Here is a 19,044-nt window from a genome sequence, read left to right as displayed (position 1 = left end):
CCAACACATCCCGATCTCCCAGCGACTGTCATTGATTCGGGGCTCGTCATTTAACTAAGCCTCAAGCTTTGGCTTGGTATATCAGGACAAGGGTTCTATCTACCTCTGGATGGCACAATTTACAGATGTGATACTTGAAACTGCCATGGCCATGTCACACCTGCTTTCACATTGGGAGTGTGTGTAGTCCGAGGAGAATGGCATCACATGGAGGAAAGCAAGGCAAAAATAACTAAATAAATAGCTGAGAATTAATGCAGGAGCCCTGATAACATCACAGACCTCTGGATCAAATTACAATAGAAACCTGCTCCACAGCTCTTAAGTTTACACACACGGAGGCCAATTAATTCTCCTTATTGTTTAAGCTGTTTGAGTTGGATTTTTCTATTATTTGCAACAGTAAGCATCTTACCTAATAGAAGAAGCTGGTACAAGGAAGTGGAGTGTTCTAAGTAACACGCCAAAGAGCATGGACTGGCTGAGCCAAGACTATGAGGTGGGGGGGGTGGGGGGGGGCGTGAGGAACTACCATCTTGGACCGGAAAGATGATCGTCTTTGATATGTGATAGCAAACAACTGATTAAACCGTGGCTTGTCACACCTTATGACTTGGACCTTGTGCCTCCAACTTTAGCGAATTCAAGGAAAATTCAGATGCTGGAGTATGTGTTGGCTACTTCTCAAGGATCTTCAAGAAAAAGACAAGCTTGCTGTGAAAGTGGCCTGTTGGAAAGCCAGAGCGGAGAATATATGGTGCTGCTAAAGGATTCACTTTGGCTGGAGGTGGGAGATGATGGAGGGGATGTGACCTGCCCACTGTTTTGCCTCTATGGCCTGAGGAAGGGATAGTACTCCCACCTTGAAGATGTAGCACAGGAGAGGCATCACCTGTTCTATTGCTTCTTATGCTTCTTAACTGTTCCCAGGTGGTTTCTATTAACCAAGAGCTAAGACACTCTGCACAGCATCCACGGCTAGGTCCCACTGCCAGGAGACAAGTTCTCAGACCACGTCCTAGGTTCAAAACACTGGCAATTGGCAGATCTCTGATTCTGGTTACTATTCCATGGAAGGCAATAAATCTTAACAACCAAAACACTCTTTTTTTCAAGTTTGAGAGAGAGAGAGAGAGAGAGAGAGAGAGAGAGAGCACAAGTGGGGGAGAAGGGCAGAGGGAGAGAGAGAGAATGCCAAGCAGCCTCCACGTTCAGTGTGGAGCCCAACACAGGGCTCAAACCCACAACCTTGGGATCACGACCAGAATCAAAATCAAGAGTCGGGTACTCAACTGACCGAGCCACCCAGGCATCCCTGCTAAAACATGTTCAAGGGATCGATGCTGCCAAAGAAGTCTGGCGGACAGGGCTTAACAATTACTTGAGCCTTAAAACAATCAACCCCAAGACCTCCAACTCAGGAACAACAACAATAAAACGCTAAAGCACTGCAGTCCCTGCCAAAGCAATCTTCCTCAATGCTCATCTTAAATGTGGCCATGGAAGGCCACGGACCAAGAAGATCTTGAAGAGGAGCACCTCTGAAGAGGAAGTGGCTAAGCTTTCGGCCATACAGGGAAGAGTCGCATCATGTTGGCCGGGGCATGTTACTTGCATAAGCATGGTAAGAAAGGTGTATGTGATTGTTGGGCAGCTAAAGGGGAGAGCCATGGTAGACTTCTGTCTTTCTTTTTAAAGGGTCACTGTCCAGTACACAGTCCTGTTCCTATTGGCTCCTAATCTCCCTTGCAGGAAGTCCCCAGTTACCTTGTGCTGAGAAGTAATCTAGTGAGAAGCAGGACCCGATCACCACCTCAGAATTCAAAGGAGATAGATCTGCTCTCTCCACCCCAAGGAACATGGCTTATGCATAGGTCGATCTCATCCTCCTGGGACTTTGAGTCCTAGGTGATGATGAAAGCTGGGGGTGACAGCTGGAGGTAATACTCCTCACTCAGCAGCAACAGTAGCAGCATGAAGACCAGAAGGTTCCTGCAGCATGGCTTCTGCTGTGGATCTTGTTGCCCAGCCCTCTAGCCTTTCTTTGGTTCCTGCCTATCTTCCAGGCCTGTATCCTTCCTGGGCTTCCAACCTCTCTGCAATTCTGTGAGTGTCTACATCCTTCCTGCATTGCAAGCAACCAAGATCCCTAACTGACAGGAACACTATGTACAGTACCCAAATACAGTACGATACCACTGTTACAGCTTCATTATTATGTAAAACCTAACCTTTTTCTCCCTACATTGGTGAAAGCAATCTACAAAATACAATCACTGGGGTAGCCTTTGGAGGAACCACAGAGGAGCTTGGAGGCAGGGTCTCTTTATCTAAAAGTGTTGATTTAGCCCAGGCACCAGCCCATCTACTGATGCCAGATGATTCCATGGGTGCCCCAGCTTTCCACCTGTTTATTCATCCAAGAAGAGCAGAATACATGATTGCAACCATTATTTTCCCAACCTACTATAATCTCATAAACTTCCAAAATTACTACCTATATTTCGATGTATACCAATTCATTTACTGGCATCTTTCTCAGTGTCAAAATTCCATTTAAAACACTGAAAGCATTTCAAAAATTCCTCAAAATCCAAAAGAATACAGCATAAACATCCCATAGCATCTTAAAATAGCCACTTGTAGCCTAATATTTAAATATAAGTAGACTACCCTTGTCACCACCCTTAAATTACAAGCCACCTACCACGTTAATGTCATCCGTGCCTGGGAGTCAAGACCAGCATTCTCCAAGCCAAAAGCCCCACAGAGACAGCCAGACCAGGGGGCACTTCCCCCGTGAAATGCGTGGTCATTCCATTCAATAGCAAAACAGCAAGAGCGAAAAGTTATTCCAAATTAGTAATTAATTAATTTGCTAACAATTTAACAGCTAAGAAAAGATGAAGGATAAACTAAAATACAGCATCTGGTGGTCTCCCATGTTATCCAGAGTTCTCAGAGTTAACACAGATGAGAACAAACATATATTTTTAAGTTGAACTGGTTTTATCATAAAATTTGAAAGGACATTCACAAAACTGAGCTGAGGTTGCCATAATTAACAAAGATTAAGATCGAGTCATTAGCATAATTTTAAATATGAGGGGAATTTTTATTTTTTATGCTTATTTATTTTGAGAGAGAAAGAAAATATGTGTGCATGGGGGCGGGACAAAGGGAGAGGAGACAGAGAGACACAGAGAGAGAATGAATCCCAAGTAGGTTCCATGCTCAATGTGGAGCCTGACACAGGGCTCCTGAGAGCATGTTCTGAGCCAAAATCAAGAGTGGGATGCTTAACCGAATGAGCCATCCAGGTGCCCCTAAATTTGAGGGAACTTTTCATACCAAGCCATAAAAACCACTTGCTGGAAAACTTAATGAAAGCAGACATCTATTGCACTGGCAACTGTAAATGAGGACATTTGAAACACATCTATTATAATGTCATTAGCAGTATACGTCAGAAGGGAACACCTTCGGGGAGTCTTCTTAGCATAAGAACACAATTGTTCCCATCTGACTCTGGTTCCACTCTTGACCTCCCTGCAGGGTGGTCAAGTACGCATGATAGCCCCTCTGCTGGAGAATCAGCTCTTTGGTGTCAGAAGTCACAGCTTATTCATCTTTATTTCCTCAAAGGCATAGTGCACTGCCTTTGCACATGGTAGGCATTCAGACAAATACAAAGGGAAAACAAGTATGCAAATTTACGATTGACAACTGCATCGTTTAGTAATGCACGGTCTCTCGCAGCTGCCATGGTTGGTCTGACCAGAAGGCAAAAAATGACTGTTGCTTCAAGCCACTTTGATCCATTCCTCTGAAAACATAATATCATCAACAAAGGACAGGAAACAGAATTGAGCCACTTCACTCCCAAAGAGATTACTAAAGCTTTTAAGAATAACATGAGAAATACATTTAAGCAACAAAACCGGGCCAGTGTGGCAAGATTTCATGAACAAAATAAATCTCAACAAATCCTGATGGCAAAACAAAGGCAAAAGAGGGGCCAAGTCTATAGGACGTGGTTCAGTACCTAATACGATGAGCTAAGTGACTGAGAAAAACTGGAATTTCCTTCCTAGATCTTTTAAAACAGCACGAATCTCCTCTCTGAGAGCAGTTAGATTAAATTTCCACGCAACTGAGCTCTACCACCATTTACAGGATTGAGCCCCTTTGGTCTCCGGCACTGTGTTCAGTGCGAAGGGCACACTGAGAATAATCTGGCGCTTCCTCCTCCCCGCGGTATCCCCTCCAGAAGCTCACGGTCCAGTATGAGGCAAGAAAAGAAAATAAACCACTTTTGAAATTGCAGATAACCTTTTTAATGATTAAACACAAAACATATTCACTATAGGAAAAAAAATCAGAAAATACAGATGAGCAAAACACAAGCCAAAGTCAACACTCTCACATTTTAGTCTGAATCCTTTTGAATTCATTAGAACCCTTATGAAACCCGATTTTTACAACCAATGAATTGGCCATCATTTCTGGTTTTATACAGTTTGACATAAATTTTGATAAATTTATAAATTTTGATATATTTTTGCCTCGAGGTAGGAATGTGAAGCAGATCTATAGGAGCTGTGAAACTCTTAAGCTCCGCCAATAATGACCCCACCGCTTTCCAATTCAGCCACATTGCCTGGCCATCTGCCCCTTTATTCTTCACCTTTTCCCCTCCCCGCAAATTAGCAACCCATATTGTCAATAGCCAGCCCACCAACCATCTAGCTCACTTGGCTGAGTCTAACATCTCAACACATGTCCACAACTTCTATCTCCTACCATCCCATACCAAAATACCCCCCAAACAAAAACAGAACCTTCCTATTCCCAACCCCAAATCCCGTAAAGTCTCAACAGACCCAGTTTCTCATCCTTGGCCACTCCCTGTCTCTTACTTCTCCCCCCCCTCCCCCCCACCAAGCCAACCTGTCTGTCTCTCCCCCTCCCTTCTCATCCCTTCCGCGTTCTTCCTCACTGTGACTGCCCTAGCTCGGCCTTCATCCTTTCTCACCTGGAAGACAACAGCCTTCTCACCGGTCTCTCTCTCTCTCTGCCTTGTTTTGCTGCCACAGCCTCTGCCATCCCTCTGCTTCCCCCCTGCATGGGTCACATTTCCCAAGTTGCCTTTTGAAAACAGCCTGATCAGGTAAGCCGTGCTTTGAAGCCTTCAATAACTCTCCAGTCCCTTTAAGCCAGTATTCAAATTCCTTAGCAGACCCTCAAAAAAGAAAGAAGGAAGGAAGGAAGGAAGGAAGGAAGGAAGGAAGGAAGGAAAGAAAGAAAGAAAGAAAGAAAGAAAGAAAGAAAGAAAGAAAGAAAGAAAGAAAGAAAGAAAGAAAGAAAGAAAGAAACAGAATCACCTCGATATGACCCAGCAATTCCTCTTTGGGGTATAAAAACAGGGACTCAAAAAAGAAACGTGCACACCCACGTTCGAAGCAATACTATTCACAATGGTCAAAAGGTGGAAGCGGCCCAAGGGCCCACCAACGGATGAGTGGATACACAAAATGTGGTATGTGCCTACAATGGAAGAGTATTCAGTCTTAAAACCTGAGGAAATTCTGACACATGCCACAAAATGGAGCAAACCTGAGGACGTTACGCTGAGCGAAATAAGCCAGTCCCAAAAGGGCAAACACTGCATGATTCCACTTACGTGAAGAACTAGAGTAGTCAAATTCCTAGCAACAAAGTGGAATTTCGGTTACCGGCCAGGATGGGAAGTTGTCTCATGAGCACAGCGTTTCAGAAAAAGTTCTGGAGACGGATGGCGGTGAGGGTTGCAAAACAACGTGAGTGCACTTAATGCCACTGAACTAACTGTACACTTAAAAAGGTTAACGTGGCAAGTTTTAGGCTGTATCTCTTTCACCACCCACATAAAAATTCCTCCTCAGGGATCGAGACTTCACAACCTGACCCCAGCCCTCCTCCTCAGGCTCTTCTCTCCCTGTTGAGCCCACCACCCATGGCAACACGCACAACACGCAAAGATGCCAAGGCCTTCAACAGTTCCTTGGCCCAGGCCATTGCTGATGGGGCTGGGGGTAGACAGCAGCCCGAACAATGCCGGCTTCCAAGGATCGGCACGTAGGACAGAGACTACAGTCAGGAGGCTATGAGGCAAGCAGCATAGATCCAGGGGATGGGATGTGTCATTCAGGGGAGCATCTGCCGGACTCCTGCAGAGGAAGCTCATCTGAGGAGAGGAATGAGCGCTTCATTGCAGAGAGAAGCAGCACGGAACCTCGTGCAATGCTTTAGCTCCTGTAGTAGCTACTTCTAGTAGTAGTTCTAGTAGAAGGCTCTCAAGAGGTTCAGCTAAGCTTCATAAACCCCCTGACCTGGGCTAGAGTGAGTAGCCACTCCTCACAGGCAGCAAGTTCCAAGCAAGCCAGCAGACCTCCTGCACAACGGTGCAGCCGCTGATCCCACCTCCCTGGAGAAGGCTTGAGTTCTCCGGGTGCTGACACCCCACTGCCCGGCCCAGCGGCTGACGCCCACAGCTCCAGGGTGGAGAGCAAATGAATGAACGCATGTAACAGAGACACAAGCCATTTTTCCTTTCAAGACTGTATCCATCGCCTCTACCCCTCCCATACAGGCCACAACAGGCACAGGATAATCAGAGAACCCCCAAGAATGGAAAGACTTGGGACAGAAACCAAAGGGCAAGACGGTTTCGCAGGATTTACCAGCCGAAAGGGCAGGCAAAGCGGTAGGACAGTTGACCCCAGCAGCATGGTTTTCAAAGGAGAAGAGAGTTGGGGGGCCACACAGAACCACACAGGGTGCTCTGGAGGGCTCCTCAGAGCACATGAGAAAGTGGGCACTGGCATGCATCTGTGAAAGGGCTCGGTGACTGATTCTCACTCCCATCAACATACTTCCTTAGGGAAACTGACATAAGGTATGTCAATTCACGGCATTTACTTCACAAAATACCATTATGTGACTTCCCAATTCTTTATTCCATCATTAAAGCCACTATGTATTGAAGGTCCTCCCTTCTCTATAGCTTTTTGTTACTAATATTTAATGGATTCTTACAGGTTGGCTTTTGTTAGAATCTTGGATTAGGGAAGAAATAGGCCCAGCTACTGGGCAACTTCTATACAGTAAGTTGTTCTCATGTGTTCAAACACTGGATAATACAAAGAACATTAAATTATCAATGATAAGGTAGAATAGATTTGGACAGGGACTTAAAACAAATAGCTAAAAGCATTCGGAAGCCTATAAGCCAGGAAGCCAGACTCCAATCCTAAAAAGCTCTGTCTAATGGAGGGGCAATTAAGTCAACATTCTGGTGGTCTAGGAGTTAACACTCCATGGGGTATCTCCCCACAGGCAGATGGGGGCCAGGAACCACCCAGCCTTAATGCTAAGGTTTGTTTCAGTCTGGGTATAAAAAGGCTGGCCTACAAACAAACACCTTCAACCAGGAGCTCAGCTACCCTCCATCCCAGGAACAGGCTGCTTATTAAGGATTTGAACGACAGCACAGAACTTTACAATTCGTAACGTGACAGGTTAAAAGAAAGGTTTTTTTCCAACTGTGAAAATGGTGAGTATATTACCTAGACTAATTAGAAGGATTTTTGAGTCAAAAATAACAGTGGCTGCTATGACAACATTGAAGGTTTTGGATTACAAGCTACCTACTATCTCTTCTGATGTCTGAGCAAAACGTCTTTAGATCTCAGGCAAACCCTTCTGTGAAGAGAGAGAGAAATGGACCCAAAAGGTGTTGCACAGCTGGTTTCTGGAAGAGGCAAGGCGAGGAAGAAGCTTTTCTGACTGGTCTGAGTGGTCTTTCACTCATCTTATATTACATACACTCATCAATCTGATTCCCGAATCAGCAAACTCTTCACAACACACCCAGTTTTTTACAGAGAAGCTTCACCTCCACACTGGGAAGCGTCATTTTCTACAGAAGTTTTGGGGCAAGAGTTTGCCATGACTGAGAATTCCCTTTTGATGTGCCCCAAAACGGAACAACACAGGCTTTGGATCACAGACCCGGGCTCAAATCCAAGGGAATTCATCTCTGGAATTTGAACTTCTGATCTAAAACCTCAGGGATGACAACATCCATTCCACAGGGTGATTACGCAGGCTGCTGAGGAAGCAAAGCCCCGAAGAGGGCAGGGTCTCATTGGATGCTAGATCCCTCCCTTCCCAATGCCCACTTCCTCTGGCCCTGAGGAGCTCACGTACTCTTCTTGTGCTGCCTTCTGGCAGGTGTGTCCAAGGTTAAAAAAAAAACCTAGAGAGCTGCCTCATTTGCACTAGGCATTCCATGGGGTTTGGTGCCCTGAGGAGGAAATGCAGCCAACATCACTGTCCCACCATCATTTCCCAGAGGAAACTCTACACAGTCATGGCAGGGACAACTGCCAAAGGGCAGGCAACATCGGAGAATGCCATCCACCACCCCACCAAAACTGGGTCTGAAAGCCCCTCCCAAACCCTCCCTCTCCACCCAGCACCCACCACCCACCCTGGCACCCCTCACCAGCCAAAACCCTAGAAGATCTAGAATGGACAGTAAACAGTGTGGCTTTAGGGGGAAGTGATGGTCACACTCTCTTACTCCCACCAGGTATTAGGAGAATTAATGAGCTAACGTCTGAAAAGTCCTATGAGTTCCTATGGAACAAGGTAGCCAAGACCCATAAACCTCTGTTATGGCCAGAAACACAAACTCAGCTGCACATGGGATGTGCTAATTATAAGCCACAGACTTCTCGATGTGTTCCCTCAAGGTAGATAAAAAAAAAAATTCCAAGAAGCTGACTATGTTTAGATTGGCAAACCTGAGACCCTAGGACCCCTAGGTAAATGTAAAACGGCTCAAATTTAATTGGCACACCAGACAGCTCTGATTCGTTCCTGGCCGGTGCACAGACACCAAGTGCGACCAGTGGTTATTAAACTGAATACAGCCCCCAGGGGAAAACCAACTTTCCTTCCAAATGAATTAATTGGCTTGTTAATCTGAGGGTCCAGATCTCATCCCACAGGCTCATATCCCGACCAAGTCATCCTGTCCCTTGCCCCCTTCAGGTGCTTACGATGCTTGTAGATTCTTTCTTTCTCTTCTCTTGATACCTGATCACATCATCCCATCAAGGTACTCCCTTACAATTAGAAGTACAGTGTGTTGCACCTGGTAGGCACTCACACAGGGTTTCCCGTCCCTGTCGGATCCCGTACATGGATCAGATTGTGAAGACATCTGGCTGAACAAGGCCACTCACAATAAAACAGCCCAGGGTATGTTAGAGCAGACCTACCTTATTTTAAAAGGTACCTTCCTATCATTCAGGCTCTTTTAAGTGACAATGGAGGGAAACGTATTGAATTTAGTGCACTTGTTCTTTGGGGGAAGGAAGCACGTTATCTCGCAGGGAAACAGCAGCTGTTGCATTCTGCAACAGACCACAGAGGTTAACGTGACTACCAAAGCCACTCCAGGAAAAAAACACCCAGAACATCCAAGTCGCAGACTCAGCTCTGCAGCTAGCTGAGAGCGAGACCTTGGGCACACTGCCAACGCTGAGCCTCAGTTTACCCACAAAGGGGGAACACATCATCTCCCAGGCCGGTCCTAGTCCGTCATTACTGAGTCAGCAAAAAATGCTCAAATCTGGAAAGACTGAGTTTCTTAATTTTGGGGTGAACATGCATCCTGTGTCTGGTTATAAAGAATGTTGAAAACCAAGAATGCCAGTCCACAAGAATCTTTCTCAATGACATTTACTCAGAGGTTAAGGAAATTAGCTCTTTATTCTGACCTCATCAGCAAAAAAAAAAAACCAAAAAAAATGTATTAAGGGTCTAATCATACATAGCACAGAAAGAAACGGATGGAGTCAACAGGATCTTCATAACTGCAGGCATCAAAGCAGGTGTGAATGCATTCTCTGTTTACACCTATATGGCAAGCTACAGAATGGCACAGACTATTTTAAAAAGTTAATCCAGGGGCGCCTGGGTGGCGCAGTCGGTTAAGCGTCCGACTTCAGCCAGGTCACAATCTCGCGGTCCGTGAGTTCGAGCCCCGCGTCAGGCTCTGGGCTGATGGCTCAGAGCCTGGAGCCTGTTTCCGATTCTGTGTCTCCCTCTCTCTCTGCCCCACCCCCGTTCATGCTCTGTCTCTCTCTGTCCCAAAAAAATAAATAAACGTTGAAAAAAAAAATTAAAAAAAAAAAAAGTTAATCCAGTCATGAAAGCAAAAAGGGGTCTAAAGATTACAAACTAAGGAACCTATATACTAGTAAAAAAGAGAGAAAAAAAATATGTATTACTCAACAGTATGTCTTCGGTAATATCTTTGTACTTGTGCTTAAGAAAAAATTTGTAGGGGTGCCTGAGTGGCTCAGTCAGTTAAGTGTCTGACTCTTGATTTTGGCTCAGGTCAAGATCCCAGGGTCTTGGGATCAAGCCCCACATGGGGCTCCATGCTGAGCACGGAGCCTGCTTAAGATTCTCTCTCTTTCTCTCCCTCTACCCCTCCCTTGCTGCTGCTCTTTCTCTCTCTAAAATTAAAAAAGAATAAAAGATTTTAAAAAAAACCAGAAAAAAAGTTTTTAGAATAATAAAAACTCAGAAACTTCCTCAAGCAGTTACCCGCTAAAACAGAGTCTAATAAATAAACTATGTCATCAAAGGAAGAGATGTTTATACATTTACATTAGGATTACATGAGTGTTTATTAGTTGAGAATTGATCAAACAAAAATAGCTAAGATGCTTCCAAAAAAGACACTGATGATGTAAATTCAGAAGGCAAAACTACTTTGTCATTAAAAAAGAATTTTTAAAGAAAATAGCTAAATTGCAGTGGGCTCCTTCACCTAAGTTTAGATTAAAATCAACAATCAGAATTTGGAAGTATTTTCTGGGCCAGTGTTTTTCTCATTTTTCTCATGTTGGAAGCATTACTAAATTTAAAATCAAATGTATCATAACATATATGTTAGATTGCCTCAAGTACATTCTAAAGTATTTATGAAAAACAAACATACAACAAATCAACCTATAAGGCATGCCATAACTCATAACTTTTTTTAAGTCACAAATTAAAATGTTTTTTACTAAAATTTGTTTACTAACTTTAAATTTATAAATTTTAACAAAGTTTGAATAGTTCTAATTTCCAAAAGTTCTGTACAATATAGCAATTATTTCAAGTATTTATATGCAGACACAGACATGCAAATCTCCCCCGTTGCTGCCATACACATACTTTTTTTCCCCTTGAACAGAAGGGCACACTTAACCTGTAAAGCTACACAAAATACAGTTTTTAACGTTAATCGGCTTGGCCATGTACAAAATAATTTTTCAATAAATTTTTGCAAAAGAAATTTCAGTAAGAAATAAAATATTCAATAGTGAACTGCACTGTATATGCCTGATTAAGAAAAGTTGATTTCCTTCTACAAGTAATTTATCAAAATAAAAGGTTTTCAAAATAACACATTATTATATTGTAAGTCATCAAATCAAAAGGCATAAAAACTTAAAATTCACAATCCACCCTTAATCATGACTCTCAATAGGCAGGCAGACAGATAGATTAAAGGAAAACTATAGAGTTCTTTTTAAATGACATAATTATAAGAGCCCCTTGTTTAGGAATTAAAACTGCTTACCAACTCTTCTTCTCCATTGTTTTTTCCACTGATTTAACTAGCACTTTAGCATTCGGTTCGTATGAAAGGAAGAGACAAACATTCGCTGTGACAGGGAGAACACACTGAGTACAACAAATATTTTGCACAGAGATAAGAAGGGAAAAGTAGGTCAATATCCTGTGGCCAGGAAGAAGCAGCCTGAGCTTCCATCCAGGACCATATTATATGATTAACCAGACCGGACTCTCTTCTCTCCAGGCTACTGCTCGGACCCGTGTAGCTGGTATACACAGACCCTGGGAGAAAAGAATGAGACATGCATCTACTACCTCCCAGTCACTGGCAATCTAGCTGAGAAAACAAAATACTTCAGAGCAATATAACTAATAAAACAGGCGCTCACCTAAGGCAGATGAGTCGCCTCCAAAGGAGCAATATAGAGACGAGGGTTTATGTTTAGAGGTGGGGCTATAATGGTGTAGGAGAATCAGAGGAGGATGGCTGAAGGCATGAAACTTGACCTTGGTTTTCTGAGGATGAGCAGTATGTGATCGAGCAGAAAAGAACTTTGAAGCAAGAAGTACAAAACATTCAGAAGATAGTGACTAGGCGAAACGGCAGAAGACAGCAGGTGCGAGGCCCTGGCGGGCCATGACACTGCAAGGAAAGATACACTGAGACAAGACTGAGAGTCCAAGCTAAGGAGCTTATAGTTGGAAATGTGGTGGGAAGGGGTGAGAGAGGAGAGGGAAGAGTATCTACGATGTTCATGTGGCAGTCAGCACATCCAGTGGGCAATAAGTGTGACTGAGGGTCACTGGTGATAGTACAATAGAAAATAAAATCAAAGACAGCCATTATAGATGATAGAGAGCCATCAAAAATGCCTTGAGCAGCGACAGACAACAAAAAATCTAAAGGAGGTTTTATCAGTGGATAGTCAAAATTAGTTGGGAGAGAGCTAGAAGCAGGAGGCAAGACTGCTCTGTGCAGTTGTTCAGTTTGTGCGCTGCATAAAAGTGGGCCGGGCCAAGGGGGGAAATGGACACTGACATCAAGTCAAGCTCCTGTGGGACAGTGTTTGCTTTGAAGGGTACCTTTTTCTTTTCTTTTTTTCTAAATGTTAATTATTTATTTAGAGAGAAAGAGGGAGAGGGAGAGGGAGAGCATGAGTTGGGGAAGGGAAGAGAGAAGGGGAGAGAGAATGCCATGCAGGCTCCACATTGTCAGCACAGAGCCTGACCCGGGGCTCAAACTCTCGAACCATGACATCATGACCTGCTGAGCCGAAATCAAGAGTCAGATGCTTAACCAAATGAGCCACCCAAGCACTCCTGAAGGGTACCTTTGTCTAACTGTGTAAAGGCGCTTTACGAGCTAGCAGCAGGGAAACCAGCGGGGGGGCACAAATCTAGCAGTTCAGGAATAAGAACTAGGGTAGAATTAATGGAAACGAAATAAGAGAATAAGTGCAAGAGAAATAACAGATGAATCTATCACAAAAGGTGGAACTCTAATTGATGGAGGGGGCAAGGGGGACAGGAGGGTTTGAGACTAAAGTAGGCTTTCTCATCCAAATGCATAAGGATTGACAGTTTGGCTGCTGGGTTGAAATTTTTAAAATTCAGTCAAAGTTGGAAGTCATTTAAAAAGATAAACCTGGGGCGCCTGGGTGGCTCAGTCGGTTAAGCGTCCGACTTCGGCTCAGGTCACGATCTCACGGTCCGTGAGTTCGAGCCCCGCGTCGGGCTCTGTGCTGACAGCTCAGAGCCTGGAGCCTGCTTTGGATTCTGTGTCTCCCTCTCTCTCTCTCTGCTCCTCCCCCGTTCATGCTCTGTCTCTCTCTGTCTCAAAAATAAATAAACATTTAAAAAAAAAAAGATAAACCAAAACATATTCTTTTAAATCAAACCCTATAATCATACATTTATCTGCCCATCTTTCTGCTGTAAAGCTGAGGCCTTTTCTTTGAGTCTCTGTCCACTGACTATAGTAACACAGCAGTACTTTCTTTGATAAGCCATCTCATGGCACCATCTCTGTAAAGAAAGGGTGAGGCTGTAAAGACACGAGAGAAACAACAGGGAGCAGACCACATTATTCTTGACAAATGCTCGACACTCCTCCCTGTGGGAAGATTTTTCACCCCCACCTCGCTGAATGTAAGCGTACATCATGCGTACCTCACAGCTGTCTTTCCCTCCAGCCCAGGGATCAGCAACGCTCCAGAGGGCGCTGCTCCGTCAGACTCTGTCCTGGGGGACAGGGGACGAGTGAGGGTGACACGGAGCACAGCCACAACCTCACCTACAGTGGACGCACCCTGTGAGTGTGGATTACTCCTCCGAGCCGCTAAGATTCTCGGGTTTTATTTTTTACCTATTTTTTTTTTTAAGTTCATTTATTTATTCTGAGAGAGAGAGAAGGAGAGCACAAGCAAGAAAGGGCAGAAAGAGAGAATCCTAACGCGGGGCTCGATCTCACAAACCGTGAGGTCACGACCTGGGCAGAGATCAAGAATCAGACACTTAACCAACAGAGCCACCTAGGCACCTCGAAATTCTTGGGGTTTACGTGATCACAACTCAACCCACCTCTCCTGAATGGCTGACAATACCAGCGGGAATACTGTTCTTTCAGGTCTCCCCAAATCCTTTATAGTTACCTCAGCCACTCTCAAATCAGCTGCAATCATTTTTTAGAAACGTACTTTTACCGGGTGGTCTCCAAAACACTGAAATGAATTCAAACAAACGTTCACAAAAACAGCAATTCTTTTTGCACATCAATTTAAAACCATTATATTATAGAGTAGTAAGTACAACTGGCATAAGGTTTGGGGGAAAGAAAACACAGCTGAGTCTGGATATGCACACACCCCCACTGGTCGGAACAGAAACTCAAGAACATACTACAGGGTAGCCCTCTAACTCTGAGCCTTTAGCGTGTTATGGGCCACCAGTTGATATATTTTACGGAGAAAAAGAACACCAACTGATCCAGCAAGTCAGGAGGTCACTAAGACCTTATACTGTTTTCTAAAGCTGTGAGCCTAGAAAAGTAAAAGAATGAGTAGTCCTATCATGTTACCAGGTTAAAAATTTGGCTGGTGTTTCAAAACTATATCCAACTGCCATATTTTTTTTCTGTCCCAAATGTAGTCAGAAGTGCTTAAGTCATGTAAGAAAGCATAAAAATAACACTTGAAACCCACAACCAGACATAGAGTCAAGAGTACAAGGTCACATGTCATTCCATAACCTTGCTCTTAAAGACAGAATAAACACATAAGTTACTATTAAAAACTAAATTTGAGTTTCATACTTTAAAATTATATACTTCTTTAAAACTGTCCACAGAGATAAATGTTCCTCTCAAGGTTGCCCAGCAAAATCTGGGTGTTTCTATTTTAGGTAGCCAAATAGTAAATCTCTCCATAATTTACATACTTTTAGAAATCTGATACTCGGCTTCTTCAATAAAAATATGAACTTTTGTGTAGAAACCCTATTGATATATTTCAATAGGCTATTGAGAGAAACACTGTGTAAACACACATATACCAGAAGCCCCAAAACAACCAAACATAGTTTAAATACCCTACTCACAAATCAACCTCGGCCCCTTAACCAATATGCATGTGAAGGCTCCCTCCTCAGCATCAGATATGATAATCTTAACCTCTACAGCTTTAATTAAAAAAAAAAAAAATACTACATCTGGAGAAAAAAGGCAGTCATACCATAGCTGCCAAAATAATTCTGCCTCAGAAGAAGAGAGGGGCAGAGAGAGAGAGGGACAGAGAGAATCCTAAGCAGGTTCCTCACCTAGTGCAGAGGCCAACACGGGGCTCGACCTCACCAGTGTGAGATTATGACCTGAGCCGAAATCAAGAGTCTGATTGACCGACTGAACCACCCAGGCGTCCCCTGCTATTTTTTTTTTTTTTAACTGTAAGATAAGCAACAGGATCACAAAATGATTTAGTCTCTCATCAAATAAAACATCATCAAAATAACAGAAGGGTTAATCTGATACCTGGAAGAATGAATACTTTGCCACAGGATGAAAAGCTGCAGTTGAGAAGGAGTTGCAGGCAGATGAACTTCATTTCAGGAAGAGAAGAGGGCCAAGGCCCAAACCCTGCGGGACCTGGACAGCAAAGGGTCAGAAGGAGCTAAGGGGTGAGACCAGAGGAGCACAGGTCACCAAAGCCAAGAGATGAGTGTGACAAGAAGGAGATGATCAACCGTGTGGAAGATGGGGAGCACCGAGGGAGACATGTGGATCACCAGGCCTGAATCCATGTGTTAGGGGCTGAATTGTGTCTGTCTCCCAAATTCGTCTGTTGAAGCCCTAACCCCCAGGACCTCAGAATGTGACTAGATTTAGAAACAGGGTCTCTGAAGAAGTGATTAAGTTAAAGTGAGGCCACTGGGGGCACCTGGGTGGCTCAGTCGGTTGGGCGTCCAACTTCGGCTCAGGTCACAATCTCGCAGCTCACGAGTTCAAGCCCCGTGTCGGTATCTGTGCTGACAGCTCGGGGCCTGGAGCCTGCTTCAGATTCTGAGTCTTCCTCACTCTCTCTGCCCCTCCCCCGCACACACACACACACACACACACACACACACACACACTCTCTCTCTCTCTCTCTCTCTCTCTCTCTCTCTCTCTCTCTCAGAAATAAACATTAAAAAAAATTTTTTTAATGAGGCCATAAGTGTGGGCCCTTACCCAATATGACAGGTGTCCTTATAAGAAGAGAAGACTCAGACACAGAAGACACGAATGGAGGGGCAACCAAATGAGGACACAGAGAAGGGGGCTGTGTGCAAGCCCAGGAGAGGCCTCAGAAGAAACCAGACCCACCGACCCCCTGTTCTTGGACTTCCAGCCTCCAGAACTGTGAGAGAATACATTTCTGTTGTTTACACCACCCAGTCTGTGGTATTTTATTACAGCAGCCCCAGCGGACTAACAAACCGTCCTACAATCCCTTCTGGCAACTGCCTACTTCCAGTCTCTCCTTCCACACCTCAGGTTTCTGACAAGGCCTACCTTTGACACTTGCTACCCGTTACCTGGCACACGCCGCCGAAACAGCCTCGGAAAAAATGTCACCACCTGTTTGTTGCCCACCTCACTCTCTCCTCAAAACTCACTCCTGCCCTGGCTTCCACTGGCCATTTCTCCCTGGCGGCCCACTTCCCACCCCGCCTCACTCCTTATTCTCCTTAATGGCCTCTCCTTCCTCTGCCTGTCACAAAATAAGGTTCACCAGAGTTCTATCATCCGCCTTCTTCTCTTCTCATTCCACCCTCCAGCAATCTTAACATCTTCAACCAGATACCCGTGATGCCTCCATGTGGACCTCAGGCCCTGGCTTGTCCCTGAGCGCCAGGCCCTGGACTTCAGCGGTCTGCTCAGCCTCACACACCGCCCTGAGGCCCCGCAGCCCAAACAAACCCATCCCCCTTCGGGCCTGTGTGTGCCAGCCATTCCCGACCCCTCACAGGCCAGAATCCGGGGAGCCATCCCACACTCGAGCTATCGAAACGGTCACAACAGTGTTTGATCCAATCAGCTTGTTCTCAGCGTCTACTGTCAGAAAAGCATCCAAACTATGGAAAAGGGTAGAGGTACAAAAGTGTTTATCACAGTATTATTTCCCACGGCAAAATGTGGAAGCAACCCAAACACCCAACAGTAAGAAATGTTTGGTGTGGGGGGCCTGGGTGGCTCAGTCAGTTAAGCGTCCAACTTTGGCTCAGGTCGTGATCTCACGGTTCATGAGTTTGAGCCCTACCTCGGGCTCTGCGCTGACAGTGCAGAGCCTGCTTGGGATTCTCTCTCTCCCTTGCTCTCTGACCCTCCCCTGCAAGCTCTCTCTCAAAATATAAACTTAAAAAAAAATGCTTGGGGACATTATGGTACTCAATGGAATAATATACAATTATAAAATCTATTTGAAAAACTAGGCAACAGTATAGATCTTAAACACAGACATCAAAAGCTTGGAAAGGAACATTCAGAAGTGACTACAGTTGATATTTTAGAGTAGCTGGCTCAAGAGGTGTCTTTTTTAGCTCCATTTTCCAAACTTTGTGTCAGGTTCTTAAGATGACTCTCTAGGACAGAATGTCCATATGAGAGTTCTAGCAATCTTGGACTTTGTGAATTGCTTGGCCTCAGGGTAAATGGGAAGTTTACTACAGAACCCCCCTCAGCTGTCTGTCACTCCACCTCCATGCTGCATCTGTTACAACATCCAGTGCAAACTCCCATGCAATAAACTTTCCCCTTAAATCCTATTATACTTGTAGACCTCAGCGTAAGATCCTCGAAAAAGTGATTAATTCTCTCAAGAAATCCAACTGGACATACAAACAGCTGTACGGCTGCGGAACTGAGCTCCCCACATCTGCCACGGTAATTAAATGTTCCAGTAAGAAAAGATATCACGCACAGCTGCGGCCAGGAGAGCACGCGTAAGGCTAGAAGCTAAATCACAGGTGAAGCCACCTCCCTAGCCAATGTCGCCAGCCTGTGTGCCAGGTAAAGAGGGGCATTTCTCCCGCAAGTTGTCAACTATTCCATCCTGGAATCCATGAGACGGAAAACTGGCCCCTTCCAAGGATGTAACCGGGTACAAGTTTCCTTTAACATTTTACGCATACCATTTTGTTTGTTTTCCAAATGAGCAACAAAAGGCAAGGATTAAGACTGGGCTGACAGTTTTACCATTATTTCTCCAATGCTCATGCCCTATTCCTGGTACACTTCATACCAACAAACCCAACAAATTTCTCCTTCTCCACGTTTTAGTGCAAATGAAATGAAACAGGCAACAGCCACAAACATGTACAAAGCCCTGCGCATACCTAGGTGAGTCCGTGCGAAAACGGGTACATGCTGCACGGGTACATGTACATACATACCTTCTCCGACCGCTGCCTTACTCAAAAGTCGTATGTGTATTGTTCCTAATTTAAAGGATTCCTAGTCACGAATCCTTCTGAAAAAGAAATACTAACTCCTGGTGATACCCATTCTATAAGCCTAGATTTTACTGTAATTGTACTAGACTTCCTCACAGCACAGAAAGAATGCTCATAAATATTTATGTCACATTCAAATTGGGCATTTGTGGTGAGAGATGAAAAACATTATAAATTGTGAAATATGGGATGGGAAGGCATCACCTCATTCAAATCCCCTCAACTAGATTTCACATTCAACTGTGAAATCTCACTGAAATTAGCAATATTTCTCAAGGAAGTAGCTCTTCCACTCCACGGCTGTCATATCCTCTTTGAAACCTGGGTCGGTATTATTTTGAGACACTCATAGAATACCCCTGCTTACGCATA

General features: G+C 44.4%; 1 protein-coding gene across 9 annotated transcripts in view; it reads right to left on the bottom strand.

Annotated features, from left to right (window-relative positions):
• Window positions 1–19,044, bottom strand: part of MYO1B (myosin IB) — a 190,144-nt gene that overhangs the window by 158,985 nt on the left and 12,115 nt on the right. For 6 of the 9 annotated variants that reach the window (XM_019838392.3, XM_045034161.1, XM_045034160.1 and 3 more), the window contains exon 1: window positions 11,693–11,835. The exons of 1 other annotated variant lie outside the window; for it this stretch is intronic. The gene's annotated coding sequence lies outside the window, so the exon portion shown is untranslated. Of the gene's footprint in view, window positions 1–11,692; window positions 11,836–19,044 lie in introns of those variants that run through there. 2 more of the 9 variants (XM_045034162.1, XM_045034165.1) reach the window with 1 other exon arrangement.

This window comes from Felis catus, chromosome C1 (genome assembly GCF_018350175.1).
Source record: "Felis catus isolate Fca126 chromosome C1, F.catus_Fca126_mat1.0, whole genome shotgun sequence".
NCBI lineage: Eukaryota > Metazoa > Chordata > Mammalia > Carnivora > Felidae > Felis > Felis catus.
This window is presented reverse-complemented; position numbering and strand designations above follow the sequence as displayed.